Raw genomic sequence first — 19,580 nt, forward strand, 5'->3', positions numbered from 1 at the left:
ATTTTCTCATGGTACTTCTCTGATCTTGGACGAAAAACTCATTACAATAGTAACACTTTGGAGATGATGATGATCCGATCGCACGATTTTCTTTGCGGGCATGCTTCATACCTATTGCTTGAACAAATAATTTTTCCCAAAAATATTAGTCTTTAAAATCAATTGACATGGCGGCGTACCTTATTTATCATCTTTTGCTTTGGTGAGTGGGGACTCGATAGCGGATGCTGGGCCACTAACAAAAGTTAGCACCTACCACTAAAGAGCGGGTCTTCACATAGCCATCAACTTGCTTGGGTGAGAATGGACTTGTCAAAGTACGGATGTTGAGAACTTCTCAATCACTTTATGTCTAGGGTTTTACCTGCATTCATGGACACAAACAAGAAACACAGGATATATGCAATAATAAAATTAGGGTTAGTCCAAAAAAACTAGATAGATCACCCAAGGGTTCGTGTTGCCGATCCCCGGCAACAGCGCCAGAAAAGCTTGTTGACGCTCCTTAGCGCCCCCGATTTGTATACCGCAAGCGCACGGTTTGTGTAGCTTTTCCCTTAGAGTATTCCCCCAAGGTTTATCAATCCGTGGATCGACAAAGAACTACCTAAGGTTTTCCATCTAATCTAATGGATCTATCCTAACATGAAGCATTGATTGCATATAAAGGGTAAACCTTTAATAGATATGAGTGATATGTAAAGGTTGATCTCATCCATGAATATAGGCTTAATCATAGCAAAACCAAAAATATGACTAGGCCTATTGTCATCTAGTTGTAGTTCAAGCTAACGAGCGGATAAATCATGCATCTCAATCAAAAGCATCTTTAAACTCAAAATCTCCAATCCGATCCCTCGATACCCAACCTACTAAGTGGCAACGGCCTGTCACGACGCCACCCCTTTCAACGGGATACCCTGAAGCAAGTCGAACCCCCTTTGGTAGTTCCGCCATGAACCTCTAGCCACCATGACTACAAGATCATGCTAAGTGATCTATCTCGATAATAGATCTAAGATGAAGCAAACCCAAAGAGAAGAACGAAATCGAAAGAGGAGAACATGATCGCTAATAGATTCGGAAGACATGATTATCATTACTCACATAATAGATTCGTTTGGATCATCACCGCCATGTGCACACCATCGATGAATCCAACTAGTTCTTGAACTCCGCCATGGCACAACCACGCAGGGAGGCCATGGCGGCTAGGGTCGGCCTAAGCCATCTCCTAGACAACTTCGAAGACTTGCGGCGGCTGTCGTCTCCCTCCGGTCTTGGCCCTAGGTTTTTGTTGAGTTCTGGGTGGATGGATACTTCGAGATGAATAAGGTGCGAGCTATTTATAAGCCAAGGAAGCCACCAGTCGAAGGGGAGGCCAAACCGCCTCGAAAACGGCCTGGGCCGGCCGGCCCCATGGGCCTAGGCCGGCCGGCCTACCCCCTTTCGGGCTCGTCTCGATCTCATTTTTCGCGTGTAGACTCCTCTCATCTTCTAGAGTTTCTGTCCTTCACGATTGCACCCCTTTGGACGTCATTATCTTGGAGATATCTTCGAGGAAAGAATAGGATAGGGAATCCTTCCTTAAATCTTCATTTGTTTTGCTTAATTCTGAAGTATCTTGATCTCATCTTCGTGGGCTCGGTCCTTTGGGCTCTCTTGGAGGATGGATGTGCGTGAATGGGCTTCGAATAAACATGGGCTTTGGTCCTCCCTTTGGGCTTTGGCCCTCGTCTTTCTCCGTGTTAGCGCTCGATCACGGGCCTCGTCATTTCATGCTCTAAAATAGGCCAAAAACCTGCAAAAATGAAGTTCCTCCTAAATATATGTGCAAGTGTGAAAATGACCAATAATTAGGCCGGGGTTAGGATGGTTAGTGATTTTGATATTAAATTCATGCCATTATCAAGGATAAACAAGGGATAAAAGGGGTACTTAAGGAGCACCAACAACCATGCCATCCTAAATGTCGTTCCTTGGAGGATAGTACCCACATGCATGGTTATTGCATGGTGGCCTCCGGGATGAGTTATCCCGTTCAGTAAACACCATGCTGACATTTTCAACGTGAGACTCGGGTTGCCCCGGGATCTTCCCGCTCTCAACAGCAGGTAATGAAGCAACAATTTGTGCAAGCTGGGTTTCGATCATTTTGTTGAAACTTAACTGGTTTTTAAGAGTAGAAGACGAAGCTTCAAGCTTAACATTTAAACTTTCCAGGGATTTGTCATTGGCCAAAAGATTTTTATTTATATTTTCGTTGATTTTAACTTGGCCAAGAACAAGTTCTCTCAAGGGAGGTTGGTTTGAATTGAAATTTGAATTATAAGAAGGATTGTAGTTATTACCTCCCTGAAAAGGTGGACGTGGCTGGTTCCACCCCTAGCCTCCTTGTTGTGGACGGTACCCATTGTTGTTGTTGTTGTTGAGGTAGGCGCAGACTTCACGGGTTTCGGGGCAGTCGTTCCCCGAGTGTCCTTCATTACCACAGACTTCGCACATGAAGTGCGAACCCATGGCGTAAACGGGAGCATGGATAGGTTGTTTGCTCCCTTCCTCCATCTTCTTGATTAGGAGGTCCAGCTTCGCGGCAATCATATCCGTCTCTTTGATGGTATGCATGCCTTTGGTGCGAGGTTGGAGTCGTTCATCGCTCCATCCCTGATTGGAGACCATCTTCTCGACCAATTCTTTTGTTTGGCGATAGTCAGGTCGAGGAAGGCTCCTCCAGCAGCAGCATCAATGTTGGCTCGAGATGTCGTTGTGAGCCTGTTGTAGAAGCTTTGCAGGACGAGCCACTCGTCCATGCCATGATGAGGACAGGCCAGGATGTATTCCTGCAGCCTCTCCCAAGCTTCTGGGATGGATTCCATCCCTATCTGATGGAAACTTGAAATTCTCCCGCGCAGGGCATTTGTTTTGCCCAGCGGGAAGAATTTTGCGAGGAATGCCTTGGAGCATTTGGCCAGGTGTCGATGTCCTTTTCTTTATAAAACCACTGTTTTGCCTTCCCCAGGAGGGAAAAGGGAAACAGACGAAGCTTGACAACGTCGGCAGCGACACCCCGTATGACAACGGTGTCGCAGAGCTCCAGAAAATTCTTCAAATGTGCATTTGCGTCCTCGTTCGGCTTGCCACAGAATGGGCTAGCCTGCACCATATTGATGAGGCTTGATTTTAGCTCGAAGTTCACGTCCCCGACATTGATTTTGGGGCCAGTGGCCACATTGTCGGTGGAGGGGACGGAGAACTCGCGGAGAGTCTTTTCAGCCATAGCCTCAAGAACGAGTGGTGCTTCCGAAATGGGTTCCTGTGCCGGGAGGATAGCGAGAGGAGGAATGATGCAAGGTCGTGCCCTTCTCACGAGCCTCTCTGGATTGTCTGTGTAGTTTTTCGGCAGGGAGAAACCGGTCATACACTACCCCTGTCTTCTTTCAAATCAAAAATTAAAGAAGACATAAAGTGACATTAGCCTGAAAGAGTAAAGACTATATGCTGAGTACAAGGTCTAAGTTAATATCAGCACAATATCTTTGTTCACATGCCGTCCCCGGCAACGGCGCCAGAAATGTTTGTTGACATTTCTTAGCGCAATCACTAGGAATGGTTAATCCTTAGCAACAGTGCCAGAAATGCCTGTTGGCAGTCATTAGTGCAATCAGTAGAAATGAGGGCGCCGAACCCATCCTAGCAACTGCACCCAACGGGTGCCACTCTTGTGGTATAATCAATACGATTACAGATGGATCCGCAAGCGTACGGATATACCGTTGTAGCATTTCACCCGGAGAGTAAGGGTATCGTCATTTATTTGTGTCCCAAAGGACGGCAGCGGCAAAGATATTCTACTCAACATTAACCATGACATTGTGCCTCAAGCAATAGGCAATACTCTAATAGGGGTAAGTACAAATAAAGAATAAGCAAGGGTAATGCGACACAGCACACATCCACACTCCAAGAGGAAGGAATAAAGGAGAGAAACTATAAAACAAAGAACTACTCTATCCTACGTCAAGTCAGCTGGAGCTTAGGCTAGGTTAGGTGTCATAGTGCTTCTATCCAAAGATGGGGTCATGTTAGATCATGGTTAGGACTGCAGGTGCCAGGAAAATGGGATAGCGGGGAGAAGGTCCCGCACCGGAGTACATCCAGTCTCGTTATCTCTTTGCATGAACTCCTACACCAAACCCGAACGTCGGGGAGTACGCTAAACGCAACACCGCTGTTACGCCGGACGGACAGGGCTGTCACCACCTGCCGTCTACCCCAGTCACACCGTGGAGCACGGTCATATCTAAAGAATCCCGCATACTGGAGCACCATGCTCATGTATGAAGTCACTACTCTAGTGTCCCCAGGTCTCCCACCCTTCGGATGGATGAGTAAAACACTAGAGCAAGCCCGAAAGCACAACGAACCTCTATCCGTACCCGGATCATCTGGCCTAACCAAGACCATAGCATAACTTATGAACGAACTATGCATGGATTGATGAACTATCAAGATAGTAAAGCAACCATGGAAAAACTCTATATTATGAATAGAAGTCTGACAAGTCGGATACAAAGCCATACCAGGAGCCGAGGATTGCTCAACGACCCCGAGGACGACTTGCTCGCTAAAGAGAACTAGCCTAGCTCCACTACCCAGCTAAGAGAGCAAGAGAGAGGAGTGCTTTCTTGGAGAGAATGGAATGAAGTGTGTGTGTGTGGGGGGGTGAGAGGGGGCCCAATTTATACTAGTGGAGGTCGGTTCCCGCCAAATGCACGTATGGAAGGTAATCAAGAGACTTGGGGCCGACTCCTCGAAATGTACCTGGACGGGAGGCCGGCCAGGTTCGGCCGACCCAGGGGGTCAGCCAGCCCCACCTGGCCGCCTCTCATCCTTATCCTTCTCTGGCAGGCTGACATGTGGGCCTTGATATCTTTCCTTGTATGCATTATGCGTGGCGCGCCCGTTTGCTCTGCCAGATGGGCCCTCCTTGTAAGTGGGTGATGCTGGACGTGATATTCTGCGTAGTTGTATGGCGTCTGCTGCATGTTTTCGTCTTATTCCGCTCCTGCTCATCTGAAATGTACAAAACTCGAAAACAACTGTGGAGAAGGTTAGTGATACAAATATGCGAGTAAGTCATGAAGTTTTCCTTTATTATTGAGTATAGTTGACGGGTGAAAATGGCACTTAAGCACCATCAACAATATGAACCTGAGCTTCTGGTGCACCGAGGAGCGTCACTCTTGCTGGATTTTATAGTCGAGTGCAGGTATGGTGATTCCCGTTGGTGGTGATGGGACTTGAGCGGAGGGGAGAGGCCGGCCGGCCTGCATGGGGCCGCTCAGCCTACCTCCAGCACATTCAGTGCTCCTCCCTTTGCCTTTGCTTCGTGATTAATCAAAGAACCCACTCCCTGCTGCTCCCTGCCAGAGAAAACAAGGTGGGGCCGGCCGGCCTGCAACTCGTGCAAAAATTTTCGATTTTTTTTTGTGAAGTTCTATGGATGCAAACTTTCAAATTTTAAACATGCATTGGTTAAAATTAAAACATGCTTATGCAAGGTGAAAAGAAAATTTATGCAAGGAGAAATAAAACTATCCTACATGCAATGCGATGATGGATACGTGCCACGTACCTCATGGTGAGGGCTCGGGTTTTGAGTCCGGAGGCGGACTCTCCATTCCTTTGGTTTGGTTGTCGTCGCCGGATGGAGTCTGTGGCGATGACACTTTCTTCCACCACACTTTCTTAGGTGTGGGTGGCATTTCGACCTTTGTCTTCTGTGATTCCAGAAATTTCTTACGCTGGATCCTTCGCTTGGCGTTCCTCTTATTGTGAAGCTTGATTTTCTTCGCTTCCTCTTGAATTTGTAACTCCTCCTGAATCCGCAGACTTTCCATGAACTCAATGAGGGCTTCAATGTTTGGAAGAGACGGTTTCTTTGCCTCTTTCTCGGGTTTCTTTTTCCGATGGGCCTCCTTGACTAGTGAGCATTGTTCAATCTTCGGTTTGAAGGCGAACTTCTCCTTCTAACCATTAATGTTGAGCTGAATCTCTCCGGCCCCAACATCAATATGGGTGTTTGCTGTGCTCAAGAAATGCTTGTTGGCGTTTCTTATGCCTGATAGAATAGATATTCTGCAAGCGCACAGAATCACCGCTGTAGCACTTCACTTTGGAGTATTCCAGTATATCGTATTTTTTCTCAGGGAAGAACTATGGTATACAGTATCATAAATCGAGTGATAACCGTACTAGCTTAATCGTCCAACTAACTAGACGGGGGTAAGCCAAATAGATAAGTGTGATAAATGGTCAGGCAATGACCAAGTGACACACGGAGATTCAATTCCTTAGAGAGGTAGCAGCTGGGAGGACAACAAGTGAGATAAGACTCCTGATACACTTCTGAACTATCGAGCTAGCCCCTCAAGATCAGACTAAACACCTAACTAGTTCTGGGAAAGCAGAGCTTACTGCGGCGGCTGGAAGAGGAAGGACTTCAGAAAGGGATGAGAGGGGAGTCCAACGGCAACCTGCACTACTGCTATGAAAACACCCGAACGTGGTGGACTACAAAGGACGGATAGGGTTGTCACCACCTACCGACTACCACAACAGTTCCGTGAGGTGGAACACACTTTCTAGCTAACACTAAGGTCAGACACCACGTCTGCACTCGGTGTTTGGATTTTTCTTGAGGCCTTCGAGAGAAATCCCCCTCATCCTAGAGCACTAACTTGAGATACTCTAGTCCGGGCGAGAAAACCCATAAGATAAGATCCCGATCACTAAGAAAGATAACTTAGTCTAAGCTAAACGATAACTTCCGCGCTCAAGCTGAACACTCAGACTCGAGTAAATAAAAGAGAGCGGAAAGTAAAGCTGACTCAGAAAAGTAAAGAAGATAACTTAGATTGATAATGTCAAAAGAAAGATACAAGAGCTATACCAGACTTCCGACAACTCCGGAATCCCGAGCAAGCTCGACTCGACTCTAACTCCCAAGCTACTAACCTACTCTAGAAAGTACAAGTGAAGAGAGAAGAACTCCAATAGTGTGTCTTGAAGTGATGGATGATGCCTTCTATTTATAGCATTCCAAGGTCGGTTCACGGCCGGTACTGCAGTTGGCGTCGGTTGTAAGCAGGTAAGATAGTTGAGCTTAGCTTCCACGCCAAGACCCAGCCTGAGAGGCTTCCAAGTGGGGCCGGCCGGCCTCCCCTAGGCCGGCCGGCCTGGGGGTCCCGCCACGTGGCCACCGACTTTTGGACAGCGGCTCTGATCATCTCCTGGAGGCAGTTGACAGTTGCTTTGGATCCACACGTGCATGTGCTAGGCCGGCCAGCCAAGGGGAGGCCGGCCGGCCTCCCTCTAGCTTGTCTCGTCCCTCCGTTGCGTTGACCTTGCACTTGTACACTTGTGTTCATCCCTGGGTGTTGGATTGCTGACCTGGACATGAGTTTTCACTGAATGGTGGGTCCTTTGATCCTTGTGCAAGCCTTTCTGTCCATTCGATAAAACCAAGACCCTATCCTCGACTCAGGGCATCATGGTTGTGTCACATTGCCACTGGACCGAAGCCGGGGCCGTGTCTTTGGAGGTACCAGGCCGCCCGGCCTAGGAGAGGCCGGTCGGCCTGGGTTGTCAGACCCGGGGCAGTGGGATTGCTTATAGGCAAAGAATGTTCTAGAGTATGGGATAGCTCATGGATGTACCTTACCTCTCTTGTAACTACTCGGATAGGCACAGAGCTAGCTGTAGTACAAAGGATACTACCCGATCGTGCTATAGTAGGACTCCAACCGTACTCGGCTAGGACTTTCCATGCAAACTGTCCATCTGGATATATAAGGGCGGGCAAGTACCCCCTCGAAACACATCAACACCTAAGGCAATACAAACCACCACACAAGACATAGGTATTACGCAACTCGCGGCCCGAACCTATCTAAATCTTTGTTTTCCTTGCACCATAGAGTTCCAGAGCAGTCGATCCCTACCTACAAACCTTACTGCTAAGGGTATCCCTGAGCAGGCTTGGCGGTAAACACCGACAGCTGGCACGCCAGGTAGGGGACTCGGCGAGTTCATCGGCGAGTTCGATGGCCACCTTCACTTTCAGCACCACGGCGCCTCCTCAAGGTGTCACCTTCATCTTCGGTTCGTGGGTCTGCATCGCTAATGGTTCGGGTGGCTTCGATAGCCACCTAACCAACTCGCCCACACTGAAGATCACCGCGTCGGAAGAATCAAACAAACTCGCCGGATCAGACGATCACGGCATCATGTTGCTTCCCGACCTCACCAAGGAGATCCAGACAAAACTCGAAGACAACTCGAGTTCCACTCAGACTCAGATCAATCTCAAACCAAAACCTACTCGGCTTGGGACTCATCTTACTCAACCCATCTTCAGTTTGCGCAATTCATCATCTACTTACAAACAGATGATCAGATCCATTTATGAAAATAGCTTGGATCATCTCCTCTGCGTCGAAAACCACTCAGTCACCGCTAGCTGGGAGGCACCCGTTTTCGACGTATACCCAGATCCTGTCGAGTCGTCTCAAGACAGCCTGGATTTCATCACCAATGCATTGGCAAAGATCCAATTCGAGTCCTGCAAAAGTCATACACTGGCAGAACTACTCGATAACCTTCGGGAAGTTGCCAGCATTGATGATCTTCTGTTCGAATATGGTACTCCCCTCATAACCGAGAGGGAACCTGGTTCCGGAGAATCTGTCCTAGCTGATTACGACACAGACCTGGAAAACTTCTCCCCGAACGTTTGGTTCCGGTGATCATCCAACAACCCGAAAGTGCTCTTTGTTAGCATGATCCAAATGAAGCCTTGTATCAGATTTCAGCAGATAATCTGACCCAATACACTCCACAAGATGAAGATGAAGCTACTCGCATAGCTCGCAGGGCAAGAAATCAACGTAAAGAGGAGTGCAGGGTTCAAGCTGCCGAACGAGCTCGCCTTCCCCCATGCAACCTCAATAACAAATTCAACAACGTCGTGGATCCAGTTTTCAGAACCCCAATCGCCGCGATGACAGAAGCAACCCTGCGACTCATGTAGATGCCTCAAAACCCGGAGATGGAGCATGTCATACACCTTGCCAAGAATGCTGTTGAACAACTAGAGAGACAAAACCCGTTGTCTTCGCTCCATGGCACCCGGTCGAGGGCCACTACAACAGTCATACCCCAAGCAAGTCGTACTCCTGGAGGCCATCATGGCCAACAATGGTTGGAGCGGCAAAATCAAAGAAACTAGGAGGACCAGGAAGTCGCAAGCATTCATCGACCCAAGGGTGGCCAACCGCCGGCAAACCAAGCCCCTAGACCTCAGCCAAATCGCAACAACAACAACCGTGGGCACAACAGGGAAGAGGTAGCCGACTCTATAATGGACGCACGGGACATTATCAACGCAAGACAGAGATCGCAGCTTGCAGACAACTCCGATCGCTTCCAAGCCCTCAGCAGAGACTTTGACAACATCGAGTACTCAAAGGATTTCAAGCCTACGAACATCCAAAAGTACGATGGTAAGCAAGACCATGCTCAATGGTTACGTTTATACTCGACCGCTGTTAGTGTTGCAGGGGGAGACACCAACACCAAGGTCCTCTACTTCCGATGGCCCTGGAGCCCGCACCCCTCACGTGGCTCGAAAGCTTGGCGCGCGAGTCCATACACTCGTGGGAGGACCTCAAGAAGGCCTTCATCAACAACTTCCAAGGGTCGCTACATCGTGTAGCTACTCAACACGCCCTGTCCATGTGCAAGCAGGAGCAAGGCGAGTCGATCAGATCTTACGTCAAGCGCTTCTTCGACACAAGAGCCACCATTCCCAATGTCGCCGACGATGATGTCATCAACTACTTCCAAAGCGGCATCACAGTTCAGTCTCTGTACCGTGACTTCGGGCGTAATCGCCCCAAAATGGTAGTAGACCTACGAGACATGATGCAGCGCTGGGCGGACATAGAAGAGCAAGAACGCAGTCGCTTCCCACGCTGTAATAACAACAACAATGGGAAGCGCCACAGCGACCGTGAAGAGTCCAGTAACTAGTGGGATCCTACGCGTAAACGCAAGCCCGACGACACTGTCGGCACTATGGATCGCACCCCGTGTGGTAAGAAGGGCGACAAACCGCAGGACCAGTTCGACAAGATTCTTCATAACAAGAAATGTCCAATCCACCCCAAGAGCAACCACTCGATGTGGGAGTGCACGATCCTGCGCAAATCCTTCTAGTCGGCACCTGCAGACGCTCCTAAAAAAACAGAATAAAGATGACGAAGACGACAAGAAAGACCCTGATGGTTTCCAACAGCAACAAAACATCGTCAATGTCATATTTGGAGGAGATCCCGGCTTCTCCAGGCGAGCCCAGAAGCTCCAACTCAGAGAGATCCTCTCAGTCGAGCCAGCAATTCAGAGGCCACTGAATTTCAGCGAGGTCCCCATTACCTTCTCCAGGGAAGATCAATGGACCAGCTTCTCAGAACCTAGAAAGTTCCCGCTAGTACTCGACCCAGTCGTCCAAGGCTCCAAGCTCACTCGAGTACTCATCGACGGTGAAAGCGGGCTCAACCTGATCTTCGCAAGTACAATAGCTAAGATGGGCCTTAACTACATGAGTCTACTCACTTCGAGGAAGGCCCGGTTCTACGGCATCGTCCCTAGAAATTCTTCCACACCAATTGGCTCGGTCACCCTTCCGGTCACATTTGGTACAGAACAGAACTTCCAGACGAAGTACATCAATTTCGAAGCAACCGACTTCGAATCTTCTTACCACGCCATCCTGGGAAGACCAGTGTTAGCAAAGTTTGTGGCAGTACCACATTACGTGTACCTTCTCCTCAAGATGCCAGGCAACACAGGAGTACTTTCCTTACGTGGAGACCTCCTCAAGTCCTTCGAGTGCAACAAGGAAGCAATAGATCATGCTGCCACAATCCGGGTCCCTTGCTCTGTCAACAAAATACTTGCTGCCGCTAAGGAACTCTCACTCAAGGAGTCCATGCCTTCCAAGAAGCCAAGCCAGTCATCGGTTAAACCAATTGGTGACGTGGGCACCAAGACTATCCAGCTACAAGAGGGAGACAAATCCAAAACCGCCATCATCGCAGCAGGACTGGGCGACAAATAGGAACTCAAGCTCGTCAACTTCCTTATGGCCAACCGAGACGTATTCGCATGGAAACCAGCGGACATGCCAGGGGTGCCCAAGGAGTTGATCGAGCATGCCTTGAAGGTCGACCCTAAAGCTACACCAAAAAAGCAATGGTTGCAGCGTTTTTCACCGGACAAGCGAGAAGCCATCAAGAAAGGGCTGGCGAAATTACTCGTAGCAGGGTTCATCAAGGAAGTCTACCATCCTGAATGGTTGGCTAACCCTGTACTCGTCCAGACGAAGAATAACAATGAATGGAGGATGTGCGTTGACTACACTGATCTAAACAAGCATTGCCCAAAGGATCCTTTCGGGCTGCCACGTATTGATCAAGTAATCGACTCTACAGCAGGATGTGTCCTGTTATCCTTCCCCGACTACTACTCAGGGTATCATCAGATTGCCTTGAAGGAAGAAGACCAAATCAAGATGGCCTTCATCACCCCTTACGGGGCATACGCCTACAAGACCATGTCTTTCGGGTTGAAGAACGCTGGTGCTACCTACTAGCGTGCGATACAGCTATGCTTTGCTGACCAGTTACATCGCAATGTTGAAACCAATGTCGACGATGTTGTCGTCAAAACCAAGACCCAGGATCAATTCATTACTAACCTGGAAGAGACCTTCAATAGCCTCCGACGATGTTGGCGTACCCTCTGGAATTGTACTTGGATTCATCGTCAGCAACCGAGGAATCGAGGCCAATCCAAAGAAGATCAACGGCATCATGGCCATGGACGCTCCAGCTACTATCAAGGACGTCCAGAAGCTTACAGGCTGCATAGCAGCTCTGAACCGATTCTTGTCCAGGCTTGGTGAACAGGGCTTACCCTTCTTCAAGCTCCTAAAGAGACAAGACAAATTCGAGTGGACTACGGAAGCCGCGAAAGCACTCGAGAACCTCAAGCACCATCTCCAGTCACCACCGACTCTAACAGCTCCACTACGTGGCAAGGAATTGCTCCTCTACATCGCTGCGACTACTCATGTAGTCAGTACGGCGATAGTAGTCGAACGCCCGAAGGAAGACCACACCTATGGCATTCAAAGACTAGTTTACTTCATCAGTGAAGTACTCTCTGAATCAAAGGTTAGATATCCATCAATTCAGAAACTTCTGTATGGAATTATAATCACCTCCAGGTAGCTTCGACATTACTTCGATGAGTACAAGATCTCAGTAGTAACTGACTTCCCATTGGGGGATATACTCCACAATCAGGATGCCACTGGACGAATTTCAAAGTGGGCAGTTGAACTGGGAGCCTTGGAAATCAACTTCAAGCCAAGAACAGCAATCAAGTCACAGGCACTAGTCGACTTCTTAGCTGAATGGCGAGAAAATCAAATCCCAGCTCCTCATAATGTTCCAGAGCATTGGGTTATGTACTTTGACGGCTCACTCAAGCTCGACGGAGGCGGCGCGGGAGTTCTGTTCATCTCCCCCAACGGAGAGCAATTGAAGTATGTGTTCCAAATCTTGTTCAAGGTCTTCAACAATGAAGCTGAATACGAGGCACTGCTACATGGCCTTCGACTAGCAGTTTCTCTCGGCATCAAGCGATTACTTGTTTACGGCGATTCTCTACTCATCATCCAGCAAGTCAATAAAGAATGGGATATCAACAAGGTTATAATGGACGCATACATCGAAGAAATCAAAAATCTCGAAAACAAGTTCTCAAGATTTGAAATCCGCCACGTAGACTGCGACAACAACGTGGGAGCCAATATCCTTTCCAAACTCGGATCTACTCGAGCTGCTGTTCTACCTGAAGTCTTTGTTCATGAACTTCATCACCCATCAGTCAAGGTGCAAAGCCAACAAACCACTAACACGGAGGCCCCTGCCACAGTCAGAGAAGTACTGATGATTGAAGAAGATTGGCAGATCCAGTTTATCGACTTCATCAAGGAGTTCAAACTTCCACCACATGTCGATCCTAAAAGCGTTGAAGGTGCCCGCATCATCAGGCGTAGCAAGGATTTTGTCCTCGTCGGCGACAATCTATACAAGAGCTCTACTTCTGGCATCCTCATGAAGTGCGTTACCCTTGAAGAAGGCAAAGATATCCTCAGAGAGATACATGAAGGAGTTTGCGGCAACCACGCCGCGTCAAGGACACTAGTCGGCAAGGCTTACAGGTCAGGATTCTTCTGGCCAACAGCTGTTTCAGACACAGAAGACCTCGTCAGACGATGTCCTGGCTGCCAATTCTTTGGAAAAAGTCTCACATCCCAGCACACAACTTGATAACAATCCCTCCATCATGGGCGTTCGCCTGTTGGAGGTTGGACATGATCGGACCATTAACCGTAGCTCCAGGAGGATTCAATCATGTGCTGGTAGCAGTCGATAAGTTCACCAAGTAGATCGAGTACAAGCCTATTGTCAAGATCTCATCCGATAGAGCAGTGGATTTCATCTCTGACATCATTCACCTATTCGAATTTCCTCACACCATCATTACGGATCTTGGCTCTAACTTCACGTCGCAATCTTTTTGGGATTTTTGCGACAACTCCTACATCGAGGTCAAATATGCTTCAGTAGCTCACCCTCGAGCAAATGGACAAGTAGAGCGTATCAATGGATTAGTACTCGACGGCCTGAAGAAATGACTCTACAATGCCAACACCAAAAAAGGTGGCAAGTGGATGCAAGAATTACCCCACGTGGTCTGGGGGCTGCGAGCGCAGCCTAGCAAAGCAACTAGACAATCTCCTTTCTTCCTCACCTATGGGTCAGAGGCCATACTACCCGCAGATATCATGTGGAAGTCTCCAAGAGTAGAAGCCTATCAAGAAGGAGAAGCAGACGAAGCTCGACAACTTGAGTTAGATTCAGTCAAAGAAGCCAGAATCAATGCTTTAACTCAATCGGCTAGATATCTTCAAGGAGTCAAATGCTATCATGATCGCAATGTCCAACAAAGATCTTTCAACGTTGGAGACCTAGTTTTGCGAAGGATTCAAGATGAGACGGGTTTGCATAAGCTGAATTCCAGATGGGAGGGTCCTTTCATTGTAACTAAGGTTACAAGAATCATTGATGCAGACGGCAATGAGGTACCCAATTCCTAGAATATTGAGCACATGCGCAAATTCTATCCTTGATCCAAACAACATGGCGATGTCAGTTGATCTCTTTAATAAAGTAAGGGTTTTTCACCAGTATATCAACTACATTAAAGGTAGTTTTCAATCTGACAGCATCACCTGTTCAGGATAGCTTACACAGTTTTCCATCAGGAAAACTACACAAGCCACATCCTTGTCTTCGGGAACAACCTACTCGCCTAGCTCGAGAAGGTATATGGATACCTTTTCTAGTTGTCCATCTTGGGTAACTCGACGGAGTTCATCCTAACAAGTCAACTATAATGAACTCCAGCCTTGTCTTAAAGGCAAAACTACTCGCTTGCTCGAGTATGTTATGGATACTACTACATTTTTTCCATCTTGGGTAACCTGATGGGGTTCATCCTAACCGGTCAATCTTAGTAGTTACTCCAGTCTATAAGTTAGACACCCTATTCGCAAGCTCGAATAGGTATTGGATATTTTTGAGATAGTTTCATCTTGGATAACTCGACAGAGTTCATCCTAACAGATCTATCTTAAGAATTACTCCAGTCCATGGTTGGGACACACCACTCGCTTGCTCGAGTAGTTTGTGGATATCTTTATAGTCTTTCTATCTGGGTAATCCGACGGGATTCACCCTAACTGATCAACTATAGAAATCACTCCATACGAACATTCTATTCGACTGATCGAGTAGTTTGTACTTATCCTATGGTATCAAATAATACTTCTGAAGACACACCAACAGGATAAATGCAATATCTACAAAGACAGATCTTACAGAAAATTACAAGAGTTGTTACAAGCAGATTACTCTGCCAAGTTCCTCAGAATTTCCTCAGCAATTACTTTTGACTCCTTACAATAGTCCTAGAATTTCTCATCAGAGCAATCAGGAGCTATTCCTTTAGTTATGGGAGCTAAGTTGAACTGAGGCAAGTACGACTTGACAACTCCAATCATATGGGTCAGATAATTCTTGGAGGTAGCCGTCATGACATCAAAAATCTTTTTGGGAGCATCTTCTAAACGCTCTACCAAGGATTTACTACTCGACGACTCCTCTTCAGAATCTACCATATCTATAATGACTTGAGCTGCTGCTTCTAGTCGAGTATGGTCACCTGGAGAATCTGACAGAAGGATATTTCAGTGATTATCATTGGCAAAGCAATATGAAGACAAAAGATCAAATACTCACAAGCTTGAGCAATCTGCAACTGTTCTTGAAGCTTTGACTTCTCTTCTTATAGCTTTGATTTCTCTTCACCGAGGCTCTTGATCTGCCGCTTCATGTCACAAACTTCTAGATGATGCTTTCGGTTTGCTTCATATAGCTTATTCCGAGCAGCAAGGGATTCATCTAGTCATTTGGCAATCAGGATGTTCTGCTGCTCCAAGGTTTTCCGATTATCAACAGTCTTATATAACGCATGAGACTTCATGAAAGACCGATTGGCAACATCCTGTAAAAACAAGACTGGTCAGGTATTACCAACTACTCAACATTGGCAAGCAGCAGCAAAAGAAGGTCTACCTTGGTATATTTGAAACACCATTGCATAGAATATGCGAGCTTCTTCATATTCTCCATAGACAACAATGGGTCATCAAAGAGCTCCTTACCCAATTCTTCCTGGGTAGACTGCGGCATTGACTGAAAGGGTACTAGCCGAACAGTGCGATTCTTTGACCCTTCAGCTTTATCATTGCCAGATCCAGCAGCGTTTGAATTGCTTTCAACGGCTGCAGAAGGTGTAGATGCGGGTACTTCAGGAGTAGGATCTTTTGACGCCTTCGGCATGCCCGCATTAGGGGAAAGAGTAGCCGAATTCTCAATCAATCCAATTACTGGAGACTCAGGGGTGGATCGAGTACTTGCTTCTGGACTACTCTCCATCTAGTTACGGAAGTCCTGGATTTGGACTTTCTCTTGTGCTGGAAGATATTGGATCCTAGCCAAGCAAAATTCTAAATAAGAAAGTTGAGGCAAACATGATACAATTAAAGAACATCAGATTCTTACTGGCCAGCATCAACACGAGGTATCTTCCTCCTCAGCAAAGCTCCAGGAGCGGCCTTCCATTTCCTGCTATCATCAGAAGCAGCATCTACTGAAGTCGGAGGTATACAATACCATGTCTTATAATTTTTCTGCAACGAAGCAAGGACTCATTAGAAGATCAAAAACTTTAAAGTACTCGGCAATGTTTGTCAAACACGTACCCATGCATTCTCGGGAGAATTCTTTGCCCAGAAGAGTGTTGGAAGCTTCAAAGGTTTGTCAAAATTATCGAGTACATTACAACATCTTCTGATTACATCATAATGAGCCATTGGTTCTGGCGACATTTTGGTAGCATCTTCTATCCCTTCATATCTGAAGGATGGATGTTGTCGATGCTGAAGAGGCTAGATCCGACGGCTCACAAAGGAGAAAACCACGTGATCTCCGGCAACTCCCTTATTTTTCACCTGTGCAATGACTCTAAGGAGGCACTCAACTTGTTGTCCACCAGGTCCTACACTTGTCCAGTTTTCTTGGACTTGGGGGCACCAGGTACTCTTTCTGGAAGTCGAGATTCAAAGTTCCCGACATGAAACTAGAATTTCTTCCACTCGAGTCCTTTACCCACTGGATCACACGCTAAGTACTCATCCCGAGTTTTAGGGCGGAGCATTAGTTCACATCCGCTGACGATGGCAAGTTTGCTAGCATTTGGGACGGGGACAAGGATGAAGAAATGTTGGAAAAGATGAAAGTGGGGAAGAATGCCAAGGAATGCTTCACAGAAATGAGTAAAAATAAAAAGATGCAAAATGGATTGGGGAGTCAGATGATGCAATTGGATTCCCCAGAATTGCAGAAGAGCATTTAAAAATTCTGACAAGGGAAGTGCAAGGCCACGTTCCACGAAATCACGGAATACAACGGTTTCAAGGGTACCTTCCATAGGGTAATCTTCTCCTTCGCCTGCACGCCATTGGATCACGCTCTGAGTTTGGAAGAGACCCAAATTCTCCAGTTCTAGTACCGCTGATTCAGACATTTTGCTTTTGTGCCAACGCATTGAAAGATTGGCAACTGCTTCATCTTCAACCTTGGATTTGTCCTTCTTGAGAGCCATCTGAACGTCACGAGTTTAGGCTCGGGGGCTATGAGAGGGGCTATGGATGACACTGGGAGTGGGCAAGTGTGGATCTAAATTTGACGGCGGCCGGGAGTTCAAAGGGTAAAACCCTCACAAGTTACTAGACGGATTTATATGGTCTCTAGTGGTAATTTTGTGAATATTTGGGAGATCAAATGATTCTTTCCTTTTCAGGGAAGTTTTCATTACTTATTCTGCCACGAGTTTTCTTTGATTCTTAAATCTAAATGGAGAGATTTAAATTCAAGACTCGAGGCTGCGGGTTATGTGTATCAGAGAGTTAATTTTTCAAATTTCTTTGAAAATAATGAAGCAAAAAGACTGAAGTGACCCTCAGCCTGATTCTGCGACTCAACCTAAGGCTCGGGGGCTACTCCATATGGAGCGCGAGTACTTTGCGCACCATATATGATCAAGATTTCGAGGCTTGAGCACCTCACAGCCTTGGAGCAACCAGAAGTACTTGGAGGACTACTCGACGTATCTGAGGAAAGGCCCAGAAGACGTTCTGACTACTTGAAGTACTCGAAGACGACAAGCCAAGTACTCGATGCCTGCAGGACTCGGCTACGAAGAGCTTGGGGGCTTGTCAGACCCGGGGCAGCGGGACTGTTTATAGGGAAAGAATATTCTAGAGTAAGGGATAGCTCATGGATGTACCTTACCTCTCTTGTAACTACCCGTATAGGCGTAGAGCTAGCTGCAGCATAAAGGAAACTACCCGATCGTGCTGTAGTAGGACTCCAACCGTACTCGGCTAGGACTTTCCATGTAAACCTGTCCCCCCGGATATATAAGGGCGGGCAGGTACCCCCTCGAAACACATCAACACCTATGGCAATACAAACCACCACACAGGACGTAGGGTATTACGCAACTCGCGACCCGAACCTATCTAAATCTTTGTGTTCCTTGCACCATCGAGTTCTAGAGCAGTCGATCCCTACCTACAAACCTTACTACTAAGGGTATCCCTGTGCAGGCTTGGCGGTAAACACCGACATGGGTTTTTGCCCAAATTTGCTCATTTTTGGTACACCTGCTCCTGAAATCAAAACTCATCCAAAACTTGTGGAACCCGTTAGAAATAAATAAAATATGAATGGAACATAGTGTAAAGCTCATGTTATTCCCGAGAAGTTGACGGCTAGAATGTGAATTCATGGCCGTCAATAGACGTGAAGCGTTTTAAGAGTAGTCCTCCGTTGCCAGGCACATAATCGTCTTTTTACTTTCTCCACGCACTCTTATACTGTCAACCAAATCCCAGAATATTCTCATGAAATCTTACATAAGCAGTATTAATATCTGACCTTGGTTGTGCAGATGAAGAGGCGGCTGGGGAGAAGATTGATGGGGAGCACAGCCCCACTCCGAGCGCCGATACCTAGGTGATACATCCAAAGGGTACACGGTCAACGGTGAGGAAGCATAGCAATTCCTCACAAGCTACCAGCGACAGGTAAGTAGCTTATTGATCGCAATCGAGTACTTTGCCAAGTTTGTTGATTTGCTTGTGTGAAACCTTTTCTTCTTCAAGTCTGGCGGCTAAGGTGCCACGGACTATAGCATCTGGGGATGATGCTGTGGTGGGACAAACCGTCCCTTCCACCACAGTGGACCCATCAAAGGGGACTAGAACTACGCTGATGTTGACTAGGCCCGATCTTCCGAGAGGTAGGGTAGATTCGATTGGTGGAGTACGTGACGTTGGCGATCCGACTTCTAATCAGACATGAATTCGAAGCCTGCAACCATTACACCACCGCTCCATTGTTTATCAACCAAGCACAACTTGATTGACCTCGCCAAGAAGGCTTTTCCTGTAAGCGAATCGAAGAACACAAGCAAGAAAGGATAAACACGCAATCTGAAATTGTAGATGTGTACGAAGCGAAAATCAAAGTAGGGTTCAAGAACTCGATTCCAAAGGACTAATTGACATAGTGGAGGAGATCAAGAACGGGGGCCCTGGATCACTGTAAAAGGATTTGTCGCCACAGTTACAACAAATCAATCTCAGTTTCACAAGGAAAACTATAACTAAACAAAACCCGAGTCTAAGCGGCAGCAGCTACTAAGTTTATGAAAGAACCAGGCATCCTAGGGTTGAGGGTGACCAGGGGTGGGGCGCC

At 47.2% G+C, this 19,580-nt stretch overlaps 1 non-coding gene across 1 annotated transcript; it reads left to right on the top strand.

The window, feature by feature from the left end:
- Positions 1-2,808: 2,808 nt before the first annotated feature.
- On the top strand, positions 2,809-2,917 carry LOC120668324. The gene has a single exon (XR_005672416.1). It is a non-coding gene; the product is annotated as a small nucleolar RNA R71 (small nucleolar RNA).
- Positions 2,918-19,580: the final 16,663 nt, after the last annotated feature.

Source organism: Panicum virgatum, chromosome 3N (genome assembly GCF_016808335.1).
Source record: "Panicum virgatum strain AP13 chromosome 3N, P.virgatum_v5, whole genome shotgun sequence".
NCBI classification, from domain to species: domain Eukaryota; kingdom Viridiplantae; phylum Streptophyta; class Magnoliopsida; order Poales; family Poaceae; genus Panicum; species Panicum virgatum.